The following is an 18,470-nucleotide window of genomic DNA, read 5'->3' as shown; positions in this document are numbered from 1 at the left end:
GGTCATTTAACAAACAAAATCAGTAATCTTGGAGAAAAATAGGGGCTGGCTGACACTTTCTCCAACGTATCTATTGCCGTTCAGATCTACCTAAGCTTAATGGTGGCTAACTTCAATACCAAAAGATCACTGAGTAAAACGTCGATAACTAAAAACAAACTATAGCCAACAAGGATAGACGAGCAGCTGAGTGCCTTAGCGATGTTTTCGACTGAACAACGATTGATTTCGTATCGACAATTATACATTTTGCTGCTGCCAAAGCCAGAAAGAGACTGTAAATAAAGATGTTGGTGTCTATGTACTGTTCAAACTATAGTTAATAAACAGTATTGAATTGTATTTGACTTATTTATGGAGTTCAGTTCTGATCCCTCCCCCTCAAGTTCCCCAATATGGCCTTGGTGTAGGGGACAAATATTACATGAAACAAGGGATAAAAATAAAAAGAGAATGTCGATCACTGGATGATACACGCTGATGTAGACTTGTAGAGGACATGATATACACCTATTATCACCAAATGTGTAATTTTTGGCAAAAATTGAACTTAAATTTATCACATATCAGTGAATTAGGCCAAGTTGGATCTTACATTTTAAGTGACACGGAACAAGAAACCAAAATACACGACCTGGCTTCTTCTAGTATTGAAATATCCACAAGCGAATAATACTATCTCTTACTTGTTCTAGTGACTAGCTGACTTTTCTCAAATCTATCACTTCAAAATTAAGGACGGCTTGTGCAGATAGCCCTCGAGCAGATTTACGTGAAATTCAACAATATAGTTACTTTTGTTTTACCAATGAATGATGGGTCTAATCGTCACGTAATAAAGCCTCCACAGCTGAAAGGACGATCACGTTAAGCGTCGGGTTTTGATCCCGTGATTCGCAGATTTTCAAACTATCTAACCACTTGGACTCGCTATGCCCAAATGACATTATAAACGCCACACTTATTTGGGCAGCGGTAAGCCGTAGAGATAGCTATCTTTTTTCACCCGTAGAGATAGCTATCTTTTTTCACCAGTCTTTTTCTAATGTAGGCCTCATAAAAAAATAAAAATGTACACAAAGGTCTAACGCAGTAACTTTTTTTTCTTTTATCAATTCCTAAATAACGACCTTCCCCCCACTATTGTTATCAGTTTTACTTGTTTATATATTTTTATTCTTTTCTTCTGTCAAAAATTGATGATGCTCACCGGAACCATCAGCTGAAAGTACACCTGACGAACTCATAAAGTTGTGCTACTTTAGTCAGAGGATGATGGAACATGTAGGAACACACCGTAGATTATGCATATTTTGATGAAACTGACAGACAAGAAATCAATACATGCTGACAGCACTCACTCTTTTTTTAAACACACTTACAGTGTGTCGTAAAAGTGTCATCTACGTAAAATAGAAAGCATTATAAAATATTTTCACGGTTGTCAGCACAAAGCTACACAATGGGCTATATGTGTTCTGTCCAAAACGGGTATCGAAACCCGATTTCTAGCGTTGTAAGTCCGCAGACATGCCGCTGTGCCACTGGGGGGCGTTATTAGGATAAGCTGCATGTTAGTATTATCAATGTAACTCGGTCATTAATCTGGTATACACCATATTCAGTATCTTTAGATTTTTTTTTGTTTCAACTGGAAACTACAGGCAAGTGCCCGGCATGGCCAGGTGGATAAGTCGCTCGACTCGCAATCTGAGGGTCGCGGGTTAGAATCCCCGTCCCACCAAACATGCTCGCCCTTTCAGGCGTGGGGCGTTATAATGTTACGGTCAATCCCACTATTCGTTGATAAAAAATTAGCCTAAGAGTTGGCGGTGGGTGGTGATGACTAGCTGCCTTCCTTCTAGTCTTACACTGCTAAATTAGGGATGGCTAGCGCAGATAGTCCTCGTGTAGCTTTGCGTGAAATTCAAAAACAAACAAACAAACTACAAGCAGTAAACTTTTCTTATTTCTACCTATACTAATTTTTCTCAACGTTATATTTTAACATATTAAATTATATCACAAATTAGTTCAAACATGCTACGAACAAATTAACAAATATTCTTATTGTAGTTGTACTTTATTTTAATTAAATATTTTAATACCCATACCAGTCGTCTCTGCTATGCATTTTTACTTCAAGTGAGTTTCTCGTCATCATGAAACATTATGAACATTTCGCATTGTAGGCTACGATTTTAACCGAATAAGAAACTTAAATTTGTAACAGACAGGGAAGAAAACAACGTTTTCATCGTAGCCCCACAGGTTTGACTAAATAGTACGAGCGATTCTTACCCTATCTCTGGGTGCATCAGCCAGGAAAAGATACAAAACGTAGGCGGCTCCTATACACGCACAACCATGTGTAACAGAATGGCTCAAACCGCTAGAAAACTCCACTGCCAATGATACTCCCCACTTGTCAACGCAACCCATGATAAAGCATACAGATCGATGTGCGCACACTAGCCAGCCCATGTTTGAAACACGATTTTTAATGCGCATGTGCATAAATTCAATACGACGCAAACACAGCGACCTCTCATAACCGTTGCAATCAGGTAAAGTATACAATTTCTTTTTCAAATCCTTTAAGACTGAAATGTTCGATTAATTGACAATAAATGTATTGAATGACCCAAGCAACATTTTTATAGCCTTACGTGAGCAATACGTACATTTTACCGATCATAATATTAATTACAAAAACTCCTAAATAACCCAAACAACAAATAACAAAGACGAGACCATTTGTAACACAAGAATGGTTTACATGAGTTCGATGTAAAATGTAAATCAACTGTTAATTTCTCTGGTTCAAATTACGTTTTTTTTTTTAATTTGAAACATTCGATTTTATAAAATTATCGTTTTACAAAAAATAATTTAAGAGTTACAGAAACACACCCTCTTCTACGTGTTAATTATATTAGGTTTGAGTACCGCCATCGTTAACAAATCAACTTTACTACAGCCCCTTTTCCCATACAATAAATACATACCATTTTTAGACTTATAAAATTATCGATGTTCTTATAAAAATATTGCTTGAAAAGTTGTGACAATTAAATTATTCGCAATAAAATCAGATGATGAGAAAGTAAGCGTTAAACCGCTTAGAAAAATACCTTGAAATAATGTCCCACAGTAAAAGAACGAAAGTCTGTACCGACACGAAAGAAGAGTTAACTAATCTGCCATAGAAGTTTCGTGTTACGTATGCTTACGACACATATTTCAACGTTCGTAACTAAATAAAAACAGCTCGAGCTTGAAATCTAATAACATGATACATTATAAACGATCTTTATTTGAATATAAGCTAACTTAGCAACACTTCAATACAAACAAGGCCTCGCTTGTTCACCACTCTCGTTTGTTTTTATACCAATTCCAGGGACGAAAGTCTCTGATGAATACTCGTATCTTTAGCGTATTTTGATACGAAATGAATATGGCTATGTCCACAAGACATCATGGGAAAACTTCAGTTGCTGACAACGCTCACCATAGTTTTAATTTTTACAATGGTGATCAAAAATACCGTCATGTATATTCTAACAAAAAAAAAAAATTGAAGATAGATTTGGTTACATATTCAAAACCAGTTACACTTCAATCCACTGTTACACTCAGCAACACGCACATTTGTAAGCATGTGATTCTGGCATATTCTTACACACAAAGATAGTGTATAAAAATAATGAACCATTAGAGACACCGTCATTCGTCTGTGAATGATCCAAACTAGTACTAATATAGACTTAAGAAATTCACAGTATGCAACATCATGATTATTGACCACGGATAACTCCATTACGTTTCTTCTTTCTATACAAACGAAAAATCATTACATTGAAAATACTAGGCTTATCACTCAGTTACGACGTCGAATAACTTTACAATGATTATTCTTATAATGGTACATAGTATACTTAAAAAAAGCTAGCCATACCGCAAAGAAAGCTGCGTCTGTTACTGGGTAAAGAACGTAAATGGCTTCATGATGTTCATTCTTATACTGTTTACTTGGTACACCTAACAAACAACTAGTTGTACCACAAAGAAAGCTGCGTCTGTTACTGGGTAAAGAACGTAAATGGCTTCATGATGTTCATTCTTATACTGTTTACTTGGTACACCTAACAAACAACTGGTTGTACCACAATGAAAGCTGCGTTTGTTACTGGGTGAAGAACGTAAATGGCTTCATGATGTTCATTCTTATACTGTTTACTTGGTACACCTAACAAACAACTAGTTGTACCACAATGAAAGCTATGTCTGTTACTGGGTAAAAATGAACATCATGAAGCCATTTACGTTCCTTACACTGTTTACTTGGTACACCTAACAAACAACTAGTTGTACCACAATGAAAGCTACGTCTGTTACTGGGTAAAGAACGTAAATGGTTTCATGATGTTCATTCTTATACTGTTTACTTGGTACACCAAACAAACAACTAGTTGTACCACAATGAAAGCTACGTCTGTTACTGGGTAAAGAACGTAAATGGTTTCATGATGTTCATTCTTATACTGTTTACTTGGTACACCAAACAAACAACTAGTTGTACCACAATGAAAGCTACGTCTGTTACTGGGTAAAGAACGTAAATGGTTTCATGATGTTCATTCTTATACTGTTTTCTTGGTACTCTTAACTATAATGCATAAAAGCTGAGTCTACAATAAAGTTTAGATCCAATATTAAGAAGAATAAGTTAAAATGGATACAAGTGTCGACACTTTCATGTGTCCTCTTCAATACAATGTTATTTTAGATTACACAGTATCGTGTATTTAGCTGCTATATAAAGCAGCGTCTGAAGATGAATAGCTTCAATATGTTCATTCTTATTTTTGTGTTTGGTATATTCAATAAACAAATAGCAGTAACATAAAAAAACCCTGCACATGTTGCTGAGTGATGAAGGTGGATAAGACTTACAATTAATATTTTTGCATCATTACTTGGCACGCTTAACAAAAGAGTAACAATAAAGATAGTAATCGCGTTGTTAAATGAGAAAGTATATAATATCTTCATAGCTGCTCTTTATATACTGTACAGCTATGAGTACGAAGGTACAGTGTTCACCAAAAAACAATGACTACCTTCGTTTGAATGTTTGTTTCAGAGCAAAGCCACATTAGGCTATCTGCTGTGTCCACCGCGGGGAATGGAACCCTGGATTTTAGTGTTGTACGTCCATAAAGTTAACGCTGTCCCACCAGGGAACCCTTCGTTTGAACGTTTGTTTCAGAGCAAAGCCACATTAGGCTATCTGCTGTGTCCACCGCGGGGAATGGAACCCTGGATTTTAGTGTTGTACGTCCATAAAGTTAACGCTGTCCCACCAGGGAACCCTTCGTTTGAACGTTAGGAACACATTCTATCGAGTCTCTAACAACCTTTCCCCTCTCTTGGGATAATCTGTATCCAATAAATATCAAAATATTTGTTAAACTTATGAGACAAAGTAGTTTACAAACTAAGGTTTTCGTCAACGTATGTACACAATATCAGAATTTTTGTGGCGCTGAGATAGGATACTGCTAATTCAGTAAACATGGTAAGTCGTGTCTGTATCCTTATTTCTTAGTGCTTCACAAAAATAACAATACTCGAACATTAAGCTTTGGCATTATATACACACTGTCAATGAACTCGAGACGTGATTAAACATTGGTTGCATGCACATACGATACAATCAAAGCTATTTTCCAATAGCGTTGCAGGTTAAATGTTAGTACGTATGTAAGTATGCTCCACTTTGTTTCTCGGCAGCCTTAAATCTGTAGACTGGATAACGTTTCGGCAGATTATGATACTTTTCTCTCAAGATTCTTTATTTAATAGAACAACAACGTTTCGTTATAAACAGTACCGACATCATCCTACTGTACTGTCCAGTGTACCGTTTATACGATTCAACTTTTCACGTTTCGCATATTTCAGTTTTATGATTATGACATCAAAGTAATAGTATAAAATAAATAAAAAATCGAAACAAGTTTTCTGTCTAACGTCCTGACATACGCTCATAACACCAGCAGTCCAAAAACTTATGCAATCTCATGATGAAATATTTTGAACTAAAAAAAAAACTGGATACTCGCGCAAATGCTAGCTTTAATACCTTACTTAGAGATCTAAAAAAACATTAACATCTTAAAAAAACAATTGGTGTTATCGTTGTTACACGTCTTAAATATTACATGTAATGTCGTTTCTGTCTATGTTTCTTAAAAATGAAATAATAAAGTTTATGATATAATGACTCTTGTAAAGTTCTACTTTTTAACGATCACGTCTAAAGCACACTACAAAAATTGATTGATAAACATGTCCATTATTTTTAAACAAAAAACTGATAGCAACATTTCATATCCACAAATATATAACCTCACTCGGTAAGTTCACGTACAAAATCAAGTAAACGCAAGCACGAATCTGAACCAAGTTTTTATTACTTCCTGACCAATGACATGCTTTTCTTAATTGGTTTTCTTTAACGGAAGCAGTGTCGGTGTTTCTCACAGAACAGCAAAGCTTGTCTTTCCTACTTGGCTAGCTACCAAATTAAATATTATCCCGTGTTTAGAACAGCCATCAATGGAGCGCACTCGAAAAAAGGATTCTAAATAATGTCCACTTTGAAGTCTCGAGTGTGATGGCAAAGTTGTATATTCTTCGGCACGGTATGTGATGATGGCAAGGAAAAAAATCACCACTAGATTTTCGCTAAAAACTTCATTCTGCTGACACGTGAGCTAGGATAAATAATTTCAAATTATTATCTTATTTTTAACTGATTTGTCGCACATTTTATTATGAAATTAGGTAATGATCAGCTCACAAGAAATTTTGTATTATTGCTACTTGAAAAATTAGCTACATGCTACAATTGTCTTTAAATCTAACAAACCGAATGTCTGAAATGGTCGATGAAAATTTTACGAATTTTGCGTGTGGAAAAGAGTTTGGTACAGCACAGTTGTTTGTATAAATAGTTAATACTGTACACGAAATTAGACGAGAAAAATGCCGTTAAAGGGTATGAGCCGTTCCAAACTAGGTTATGCTAACACAATTTTCCTATACAGATGCTACAAATTCTTTGAAAAGTAAACTACGCTGACTTGATTAAGCGTAAATTTGCTATTTCGGTCTTGTCAAATATAAGATATTAAATCGGCGTTAATCGTGAAGCAGTGCTTATAAATCCTGAGAGAGAGATTCACATGTTTGTATAAGTGAGAAAACTACATAACACTAATTACAACAGCTAAATCAGTTAAAGAAAATTGGGTTTGGTTTGAATTTCGCGCAAAGTTACGCGAGGGTTATCTGCGCCAGCTGTCCCTAATTTAGCAGTGTAAGACTAGAGGGAAGACAACTAGTCATCACCACCCACCGCCAACTATTGGGCTACTATTTTACCAACGAATAGTGGAATTGACCGTCACTTTATATCGCCCTCATGGATGAAAGGGCGAATATATTTGATGGGACGGCGATTCGAACCCGCGACCCTCAGATTACGAGTCGAGCGCCCTAACCACCTGGCCGGAAAATTGGGAATTTCGTCACGACAATTACGGTGGATATTCTGATAAAATATCTTTTACATCAGTAATTTCTCTCTATTTTTACTTATAAATAAATATGGTATTCTAATTAGTGATCTACACCTTCAATGCGATAAATCACAAATAAAACAATTGTAAGTATATGACACCCGCTAAAAAAATACGTGAAACACACAAATTACACACACACACACATATATATATCTGTATGTATGTATGTGTGTGTGTGTGTGTATATATATAAACAAAATTTACTTTCAACCTTGGCAGGAGGTACAAACAAAGCAAGGCCACGTTATAAAGATTTAAATTTTTATATAGTTGTGCGAGTTAATTAATGCTGGTCGATGGTTTTTATAATAGTGTCCACATGTTTGGTTGTTCACCTGAACGACACCTTATTTCTTCTGGAGGAACATTGTTACAGCCCTATCCGAAGAAGATCTTCTGGAGGAACATTGTTACAGCTTTATCCGAAGAAGATCTTCTGGAGGAACATTGTTACAGCCCTATCCGAAGAAGATCTTCTGGAGGAACATTGTTACAGCTTTATCCGAAGAAGATCTTCTGGAGGAACATTGTTACAGCCCTATCCAAATAAGATCTTCTGGAGGAACATTGTTACAGCCCTATCCAAATAAGATCTTCTGGAGGAACACTGTTACAGCCCTATCCGAAGAAGATCTTCTGGAGGAACATTGTTACAGACTCATCCAAAGAAGATCTTCTGGAGGAACATTGTTACAGCCTTATCCGAAGAAGATCTTCTGGAGGGACATTGTTACAGCCTTATCCGAAGAAGATCTTCTGGAGGAACATTGTTACAGCCTTATCCGAAGATCTTCTGGAGGAACATTGTTACAGCCTTATCTGAAGAAGATCGTTTGCACAACGAAACTACTAAACGATGAAGAGCCAAAGTTCTGAACATTATGAAGAAAGAAACATTTACCGTTCTCCATGGAAGTGGAAATATTTGCATAGCAGAACATTTAAGGCAGTAACAAGCCCTGAAACTACACCCCAAGCCACTCTGGAGCCAACCCTCATCTACAAAGTGAATACTATTGTTACGAAAGAAAGCCCTCAAGTCTAAAAGTCGTAAACAAGGTAATAAACAAGGATTTACAAGCTTCCGGTCACAGCCGTTTTCATGAGAAATATGGCCAGAGGAACTGAACTGAAATCACAGAAATATCATTAGAATGCTTATCACGTCCTACAATGTAGCTCAAATGGACTTTTTCCTCTTCAACGCCGGCCTCCATGCACAGTGGAGGGTCTATGAATATTTTGTCAGGACTTTTGGACTAAGAATGATCTGGCAGAAGTTTCAACAACAGAAATAACGGTGTCGGGCAATAGTGCACAATCATAGCAATCAGATTGTCCAGGATCGACGATAGAGGACGTAATTCCAAGGGCAGCGCGGATTCTGCGATTAACCCTCAGTACAGCCAATGATATATAATTAAATAAGCATATAGGAAAATAGGGATAGTAAACAGACTCACCAATAAATAAAAATACCGAGGAATGGATAATATTCAAATAGGATTATTACAAAAATTTCTTATCTTGGAAACAAAACATAATACACACATTTATTTCGTCCGTGCTTGTTTGTTAGAATTGAGCATACATGTCAAAATCACTTCATGTTTGAATGAACGTAATGCTTCACACTTGAGGACTGTAAACGTAGAGAGGGTTTAGTCAATTATATTAAAACGATATTGGAACCTCTTCACGTCGTTACAGTTCATATCGCCAAGTCTGGTCATACTCTAGCTGACGACAGTGCATCTTAACAATAATGCTGCTGCGTAAGTTCCATTATAAAAAGCTACATTGTAAATATGTTGTGTCCAAAGCACACCACATCTCCTTAATGACTTTTCATAATATATATAATTTCCCAGCGTCCGTTTCATTAATCCAGTTGCATAGAAATCCCTACACGACTTGACTATTAGGTCTCCGTATGGACCAGCGTGAATATCCATTTCATTATCTAGTTACTTGAGGCATGACTGGAAGCCTTATCATGGTGCCCATATTTTATATGCCTAGTTTCCAGATGGAAACTTTTGCCACTGATACGTGTGTTCGTAGATTCTCGACTATTACAAGACGCTACACTTTGCATACTATGTCTTGGGTTACGAGTCGCAGGTCTCTTTTTGAACGGTCCTGGCCTTCCAAGATGATCCATATTCATTTGTTTTTCAATGCTATTAAGTACAAGGAATATTTCTGTCTTGGAAATTCTAAATCCCCAATCTGTACACATCTTTATGATTTGAGTGTATGGATATTTTACCTTTTCCAAAAACAATCAATTTTCGGTAACATCCCACTCCCTGTGCAACAAAAACAATGTCAAAATGTAGTTCTGACACATTCCGTTCCACCATGGCTTTATACAGACTGTGACTATAATGTGAATTGTCGATTTACACACTTAAAATTGTTTTACCATAACTTATTTAACCATGTAGTAATAAATTATACAATATATGTCAAGAAAAAAAAAACCTTTCAATGGTTTATTTTCTTAACACTCTCCCCAGACCAAAACGACACAACGAAATGTTAAGAAAATAAAACTGTTAAAAAGATGTTTTCCTAGAGAGATAAGTCTTATAATTTATTCCTACAACGTCAACAGATATATATAGCGACATACATCACACTCTCACACATCAACTTACCCTCTGGTCTATACTGCACCACCATGCTGACAGACTGCCCTGCTCCTTTTAACTCCGCCGCTGCCTCTTCGTGCGTCGCGTGCCTTAAGTCCACTCCGTTGACCTGAGAGAAGGGAGAAAAACTGCGTTTAACAGATTATCAGTGCCTAAGATATTTACAAACATTCAGGATAGTAAATCTCACAGTTCCTTATACGTTACTATTTTAAAACTAAGACCTTTACGTTATTTATTGATTATTTGTCCTAAGGAATACTAACTCTATGTTACATATTTTTTTCATATATATCTGATGGCCCTTGTTAGCCTTTTAAACAAACTGCGCTCTCTTGATAACGATTTATATCATAAACACAAGGTGATGCAAAAAAATAACAGCCTCTAGTGCAAAAAAACAGGAAATCATTATTGCTCTTATGTTATTTGTGTTTCATGTTTACTTTGTACATTGGTTAAACATGTCATTAGGCATCTTAGAAGTAAACAGAGAAAAACGGGGCTTGGTAGTGCGCCACTATTAAACTAAATTGATTCAAATATGATAACCTATAGTACGTTACAAAAACGTTCAAGTATGGAAGCTTCTATTTCTTTTATATTCTCTCTGAAGAAAGCTTTTTCAAACATTAAGAAATATAAATAAACACGACCTGATATCTAGAATAGGTTTAACTTTCACTTTATTTCAAAATTTTCGTCATTTCGACTTCTTTGGGGAATCTTACTACCAAACTTTTCCGTTTCAAACTTTACATCGAACAAAACTACTGCAGCGCCACAGAACGGTTTGAAGTAACGATAAGATATTACATAATTATATCATATTATCATATAATTTGATTAAAATACTGTCTATACTTAATAAAACAAATTAAAGGAAATTTGACTGAATATTATTTGAAATAAATAACTGCGAAAAAACATATGTATGAGACATACAGTAATGATTTTGAAGGCCTGGTGTTCAGGTCGTTTTTATTCGTATTTCATCGTGTCTTTGAATCTCCAGTGTGTATGTAGTTATCTGGTCACACTTTTGTTATCTGGTCCCACGATCGCGAAAAATTACCAGTCTTCCTAGAACATCTTAATTCTATAGACAAAAGAATCCAGTTAATAATGTAAATAAATGAACAAAACACAAAGACAGCACAAGACTCACGAAAATACAAAATTCAGCCACTACAGAACACACCATGTCAACTGGACACAAATAAACTTGGATAAAACTAGAATCATCGACATAGACAATTGTTGGAAGACAAGAAAAATGAAAGAATCTTTCTACATCAATACAATAAAGCCTTCACTAAACAGAGATTTGTGATTCGAGGTGAGCAACCGACAACCACTAATGAAGACACTCCACCAATCAGAACCAAGGATACGATATGTGTGTGTGTCAACCACGGAACTCTAGCTCACCCATGAAATTCCACCCACCCACCCCAAAACCAGTGCTAGCCTGCATAAAGTTTTTCTGAGAAACGTAGGTCACTCCATTACTAGTGAAAAGATACACCAAGCCCTAGAGAAAGATACGCACACCAATGTATATCACTTCACCTGAAATTCTCAGGAAAAACAGGAAATTCTTCACACTTTATGAAAGTTGTCACCACCTCAAACAGAGGAATTCATTCTTTCTCACAGATGCTTCCTCGACTTCTTTCACTTCAGAACTGAAAAACATTATCGTAAACCACGACTTCCAACGACCACCCCAAGCAAGATGTCCACGCAACGCCGTCACTGACCAAGAAACCCAGACGCCTACCGTTGTAACCCAAGCAAGCAGAAACAAACACACTCAAACAACAGACAAGATGACATAGACGACGCATACAACAACCCACGTGACCAGAACATCGTACAGCCATACAACAACCCACGTAGCCGGAATCATCCGACAACAATAGACCAGAAAATCCAAACCCGTACAGCTACCGAAAACAATGGAAACTATGTTGAGATTTACCATGAAGCAGTATATCAATGGAAACCATCATGGTCGCTTAACTTACCATATGATTCTCTGCTTCTGAATCACGAACCTACGGAAGAGACTCGCGGCATGTTCTCTTCCTTCAGTGATGATAAAGACGACGACGTCCCAAATGACAGAATCCCCTTCAGTCAACAAACACCATTCAATCGCCCCACTTGAAAAATATCACAAGGCCTTAGTCAAACAAAGTTGATTTAGCACTCTTACACCTATCACTCCTTCCTTCAATGATATCCTCATGTAGCCTTAATTCCATTCTGGTTTCACTGCGCACTAGTCAGGTAGAATATTGGATTTGTTTGTTTGTTTTTGAATTTCGCGCAACGCTACACGAGGGCTATCTGCGCTAGCCGTCCCTAATTTAGCAGTGTAAGACTAGAGGGAGGGCAGCTAGTCATCACCACCCACCGCCAACTCTTGGGCTACTCTTTTACCAACGAATAGTGGGATTGACCGTCACATTATAACGCCCCCACGGCTGAAAGGGCGAGCATGTTTGGTGTGAGAGGGATTCGAACCCGCGACCCTCAGATTACGAGTCGAGTGCCTTAACCACCTGGCCATGCCGGGCCTTAGAATATTGGACGCCTGACTAGTCAAAGTGGGTTTTCTCGGGGTACTCCCGCCCCCCACATCAAATTCTCCAGACATAGGATTTACAGATCCACGCGTCCCTGATGGGCTACAAGTCCGATAAAGGCAGTTGTTTTTGTTTTAGTTTTCGACTAAAAGATGAAGAAATCTGATTTAAAAAAACATTCACACCTTCTCCCACCTTCCTCCGGCTCAATCTCTGCAATCAATTCATTTGTGTACCAACCGATTCAACATCTTCCACTTATGCTCAAATTTCACGATTTTTTCATGTACAGCTGTACTCTGTTGCCACGCGCGGAGCGAACAGAAACATGCGTTTGTGAGCACCCCCGGTTGTGTCCCGTGGTTTCTAGTAAACCACGGGCGATCTTAAACCAAAAATCTACCAAGAAAAAGCAAGAAAGCACACATTTGTTTTCGCGATTGCTTCTATACCATTTCGCGAGTGGGGCGAAGGAGGGTTGATTAATCCTCGAGGAACCCGGATCTTCCACCCAAAACCACCGGATACGGAGTTTTTGCACACATTGACCTGAAGACTTTCAAAACGTCGTCCTGTAAACTTGTGTTTTTACAACCGGCAGTTGTCTTCCTTTCTAGTGTACTTATCATGAATACTTTGCCTAAACAATCTCTCAAATAATATCATAATAAGACTTTTAATACTTCATTGTTCACTTCACCTCGATGTATTTTCAGTTAGAAAAGTGTAGACTTATTACCTACAAACACTAGCGTAAAACGTAATTCTATAAATGGGGGCGAAGACTGACCCCCTTTCATTACTTTGGAGTTATGGCACACACACACCATGTGTGAAGCAAAAGCATTCATGGTAAGCGTTGCATTAAACACCACTTTCGTTTGACGTCAGCTTCATGCGTTTTGTTAGCGACTTCCTCGTTCTGTTAAGCTCTCATTCGCAGCATTAAGGTGGTAAAATTGAAACGCCGTTCCAACTCTATCTTGTGGGGGGGAGGGGGGGGCTACCTGAGTTCCTATACAAAATACTAGAAAAACTGATTCACCAATCACCCTGTTCCACACAACAGCTTGTGACACCAAACAAATGGGCAGCTCTGCTTTATATATTTTGATTGTAGAATCATAACCAACTAAACGTTTCACTGTTATAAGAATTCTATGTACGTCACTCTAGAAAGGAATACCATTTTGGTTCATCGCTACAACTGTTGTTTAGCTAATCTAACTACTTCATAAAATGGTATAAGATTACCTCAACTTTGTGACGTAAGCTTTTTTCACACGCATGGTAGCAAGTACATTTTACTTAGGTGAGCAATAGTTCGAGCGATTTTCGTGAGGACTTGGAAACAGTTAATAACCTTTGGATTCCGGAAACAATCCAACGACATAAAAACGAGTATTGATAAACTTTGTTTTGGGTATTAGCGCAAATCTACCTGAACTGAGATTAGCGCCAGACGTCCCTAAATTTGAACTAATTGACCAGCTGGAAGGTAGATAATCCACAGCACCCACGGGCCACCCGCAAGTTCTTAAGCTACTCTAATCGAATAGTGGGATTGAACGTCATTCTTATAAAGTACCCAAGCTTCAAAGTGCAGAATGCGACAACGAGACGCGAACAGTGGACCCTCAGACGTACAGCCTGGGACATTAATCAAAATACTGTATATAATTATTCCTCGACGTGTTTTGAAGAACTGCACCTATACTTACATCGTACTACAAGACAGTTTCACCACACAAAATATAATTTCTCCGACCGAGAAAAACTATGAATGATCAAGTAAACGAGAAGCATTCCACATGGATTTATCTCACGACAAGTGCATCAGATATACTTTACATAACTGTAGCTTGAAAACTATAGTAGAGCGATGAAAAGGGAGCTCTCTCTCTCTCTCTCATCCTCTGATCTGTAGAAGCAAGTGTTTGAAGATCTTTACAATCTCGCTAACCATAAATTATAATACAATTTTCTTTATAGCACAGCTGGTAATCAGTTCCTGACCAATGCGTATTTTCTGTTGATTTGATGATCAAATGACTAAAAGGTTTACTGTGCCATGTTCAAAACTTTCAAAATGTTGAAAAATTCAGGCCCACCTTTTTCAAACAATCCACTAGCACATCTCAGAAAGAGGTGAAATATATTATGATGAAATACTATATTTTAACGTTTGATTTCTTTAAGACCACTGTAATGCTAACGACATTATTAGGTATGGAAGAAGCGACCAAAATGTAATATATATACATTACAAATAAGTCAAACGTCGTATCAGCAAAAATGTGGAGTAAAACACACACACATATATGTACTGTTCACAAGACAAACATGTTCAAATAAACTGAACGCAGTTAAATACTATACCCATTTATCATACTTTAAACACTTACAGACAGAATTTGGTCACCCCTCTTGAGTTCACCGTTGAGATCGGCAGCGCCCCCTGTTAGGATGAATGAAATGAAGATTCCTTCATCGTCCTCCCCACCGACAATGTTAAATCCTAGACCCGTTGAACCCTTGTTTAAAACTACTTTCCTTGGTTCTCTGAAACAGAAGCATTAACACAGTTTATTTATATACCCGAGTTACGTCTAAAGCACAAGATGGGAGCTATTACTAAATTTGCTAAAAACATTTAATAGTTTTACTTCTACATTAAATCCAACCACACAAAACAACTATTATATAGACTTTGAAATACGCATTTATTGTGTTTAAATTTATATTGTGGTAACAAGCAGCAAGTGAGCACGTAGAAAATTGGAGACTGAATAACAGTCTTGCTTATAAGCTTTGAAACAGTAGTTGTCATCTCGTATTCAACTCCCAGTTTAAAACAAGAACACACACAATTTCAATAAACCAAATCATAGGTCACTCAAACCAGGAATACGTCGTCGACTGAAAACCGTACGTAGTGAAAGAAACAGAAATACACTCGATTGTAAATGTTAATAAGTAGTTTCACATAAATCAGTCACAATGACTTCAATGTGAGAAGATAATTGTCCTTAGACATATTTCTTTCACAGTGAAGGTTACAATGTATTTTATTTTGTTTTGGCTGAAAAAATAAAGCTTGCTTCGGCTAGATTATATCAAGTCTAACACTATCATGTCAAATTTGGTGAAGTAAATACACAGGTTAAATACACTAAAATCCAAGTGGTGTACAAGTTTCGTGGGTTTGTTGTATATTTGACTTAGTGTAATTTGGTAACACACTCATCTAAATAGCTTCCAAATACTTCTGTAACCTCTGTACTTATGTAGAAAAATATTAAATATACAGAAGTTTCTCTAACGAGAACTAGGAAGTAATTACGTCCAGAGTGTATAGCTTGCATTTTCAAAAATACAAGTTGTACGCACAGACAGTTTACATATAAGTACACGTGTTCTTGCATCCTGTTATGCCTAAAAGATAAACACAAGAAAATGATCTCTTCACACATATTCGACAATTAACTTTTTAATTGATATTCTCTCCAACAGTTCCTTTTATGCCTCAGTTATCTATTATACATAAGTTGAAATTACAATATTAAAACTGTTTGTTAAGCACAAAGCTACACAATGGGCTATCTGTGCTCTGCCCGCAACGAGTATAGAAACCCGGTTTCTATCAGTGTAAGTTCGCAGACATACCGCTGTGCCACTGGAGGGATGATTAAAACTGCCTCATAACACTTCCCTAATATTAAATGATAAACATGTGTAAGTCCAGTATTTTGTTTTTCCCGTATGGGCTGGAAAACCTAGTTCGTGGTTGTATCCAGGTGCTACTTGTTTTTGTGAAATGTTGGAAATCAATACTAAGACGCGAGTCACCGAAAGCAGATGAGATACATTCTACCATAATTCAAGGAAAATAATTCCTGACAGCATAAAGCTACAATCTTCCTGAAGAATATTTACTATGGAACGGGAGAGAGTAGTTTACTTGAATCGAACATATTTCTATTTTATTCATTTTTGAGATTTAGTTAAAATTTAACCTCATATTTTCATCTTGACCTATCGCATTAATCAATCAGGAAACGGGTGTTTTTGCTAGCCAACTAAACCCCTGGTGGCTGTTTTCATTCCCGAGGCCTTGGTAGGAAAAACTTCACCAAAAATAAAGAAATAATCTAGCACATAATAAATCAGGTAGTGGGCATTCTGTAAGTCAACCAAACCCCCTAGTGGCAGATTTCATTCTTGTAGCTTTGGCAAGAAAAATCTTCACCAAAAGTAAAGAAATAATCTAGTACATAATAAATCAGGTAGCGTGTATTCTGTAAGTCAACCAAACCCCCTAGTGGCAGATTTCATTCCTGTAGCTTTGGCAGGAAAAATCTTCACCAAAAGTAAAGAAATAATCTATTTTGCCCTTTATCGAAGAAAAAAGTTATTACATCCGCATCTACAATACTTTAATCAACAATAAATTTTTAAATAGCAACAGGTGTAATGTATAATTCATCAATAAATTTTTCGCAACTGATTAATTTTAACCCTAAAATAGTGAGCCGATTTTACAGAAATTACCATGTTTTGGTTAATATTTAATTCAGGACGCATCTTGTGTATCCACAAACTTTTCTTAGTGCGTAGCATTTCTTTGCTATCCGCACTCTGCAAGATGTTGAATTGTTTAGAAGTGACATTTGTGTCACAGTCTTGGGGAGAGCGGATAGTTACGCACTAAGAAAAGTTTGTGGATACACAAGATTAATTAAATGTTAACCAAACAGCTTCATCTTTGCTCCTGAAACTTTTACCATGTTTTGGTGGAAACTCTGAACAAGATAAAATCCGTTAGGCTAATGTATACGAACCCTTAATGTTTTGTTGTTGAAGAAAGTCTTTCCTAACCTTATGGGTCATTCCATTTTCACCTTGACCTGCCTTATAAGAATAGGTCTACAACGTGTTCATGACATCTATGACACTCTATATACTCAGTAGAAACAAAAATAAATGTTCTTCAGTCGTTTCGTCTGATCAAACACATCTAAATATGTGAATCATTGAATGACTTATGACAATGAAACTGGTTACAATGAGATGAACAAAGTATTTTATTCTTACTTCTGTTTCGTAGTTTTCTTGTCCTCTTTTTTTTAATGGATTATAACGTTTCGGAACGACCTCTCTTTCTGATCAAACTTAACTTCAGCTGGAAACTGACTGCACCTAAAGTTTGCATCTCGTGCAAACATCATTCCCTACAATCTTCCATTTACAAGCAAACATCATTCCCTACAATCTTCCACTTGCAAGCAAACATCATTCCCTACAATCTTCCATTTACAAGCAAACATCATTCCCTACAATCTTCCACTTGCAAGCAAACATCATTCCCTACAATCTTCCATTTACAAGCAAACATCATTCCCTACAATCTTCCACTTGCAAGCAAACATCATTCCCTACAATCTTCCACTTACAAGCAAACATCATTCCCTACAATCTTCCACTTACAAGCAAACATCATTCCCTACAATCTTTCACTTACAAGCAAACATCATTCCCTACAATCTTCCACTTACAAGCAAACA

The 18,470-nt window shown here is 36.9% G+C and overlaps 1 pseudogene; it reads right to left on the bottom strand.

The window, feature by feature from the left end:
- The window catches only part of LOC106458552, a 208,510-nt pseudogene that overhangs the window by 27,767 nt on the left and 162,273 nt on the right, over window positions 1-18,470 (bottom strand).

Source organism: Limulus polyphemus, unplaced genomic scaffold (genome assembly GCF_000517525.1).
Source record: "Limulus polyphemus unplaced genomic scaffold, Limulus_polyphemus-2.1.2 Scaffold484, whole genome shotgun sequence".
Lineage (NCBI taxonomy): Eukaryota > Metazoa > Arthropoda > Merostomata > Xiphosura > Limulidae > Limulus > Limulus polyphemus.
Note: the sequence above shows the minus strand (reverse complement) of the source record. Positions and strands in the feature narration are given on the sequence as shown.